The 1,066-nt window shown below is 35.3% G+C and overlaps 1 protein-coding gene across 1 annotated transcript in view; it reads right to left on the reverse strand.

Moving 5' to 3' along the window:
* The window catches only part of LOC125505396 (zinc finger protein 182-like), an 11,641-nt gene that overhangs the window by 864 nt on the left and 9,711 nt on the right, over positions 1-1,066 (reverse strand). The window lies entirely within an intron of this gene.

Genomic DNA, 1,066 nt, shown 5'->3' on the forward strand with positions numbered 1-1,066 from the left:
TTTGGCACTCTTGGGGGTTGTGTTTGCCTTAAGTTATTGTGGTCTTCATACTGCTGCGACATATTTTACTATTAAAAAATATTTGATTATGAAATGAACCCTAAAGTTGCTTTCCAGTTTGGAATAAAAATATTTTTCACTTACCATGTTTTCATCATTTTATAGAAATAATGTGAAATAAAATTATAACTTCAAAGTTAATTGCCTTAGTTGTTTACCTGTTATTTACAATTTAAAGGACCAGAATGATCCACGTCTATTATAACATTGGCCATACGACACGTCTGTAGTTACAGCTTAAAATAAATAACTGATATTTGCTTTATTCATTTGCCCTCTATTTTGAACTAATCCATTATTTGTTTTAGATTCCAGAATCAGTCGTTCCTTCAAGTAAAAGAAGAAATTACAATTGAAGAACATGGTTTGTCCCAGGACCAAAATTTATATTTTAAGACACGTGATCATCAAAAATCCCAAGCCGAGCATGTGTTGTGCTGTGGGATTTGCTCTAAACCTTGCAGAAGTCTTCGTCTGCTAAACCAACATTTGATCAGTCATTCAGAACACCGCCCTTATTCATGCGACATTTGCCATTTAACATTCAAAATGAAAGGCAATTTAGTTCAGCATCTAAAAAGGCACGACGCACAACACCAGTACGCCTGTGAAATTTGTCCAAAACAATTTACGAACTCGGCATATTTACGTGTTCATACATTATCGCATTCGAACGCCCGCCGTTATGCATGTGATTTATGTAGTTCAACGTTTAAGACAAATCAGCAGCTTCAAGTTCACCGAAATATGCATACGCAGGCAAGACGCTACTACTGTAGAATTTGTAATAAAAGTTTTCTTTCAACTCGATGTTTATCGGTGCATCAAAGTGTTCATTCCGACTACTATCCTTTTGAATGCGAGTTTTGCAAAAAGGGTTTCAAAAGAAAAGAAACTTTACGACTGCATCGAAATTTGCACACGAGAGAGAAAGAGTATAATTGTGACATTTGCAATAAGGCGTTCGCATGTAAGGCCACTGCAAAAAAACATTTTCTATCTCATT

Source organism: Dendroctonus ponderosae, unplaced genomic scaffold (genome assembly GCF_020466585.1).
Source record: "Dendroctonus ponderosae isolate FM_Combo_2020 unplaced genomic scaffold, Dpon_F_20191213v2 Dpon_F_20191213_8, whole genome shotgun sequence".
Taxonomy (NCBI): Eukaryota; Metazoa; Arthropoda; class Insecta; order Coleoptera; family Curculionidae; genus Dendroctonus; species Dendroctonus ponderosae.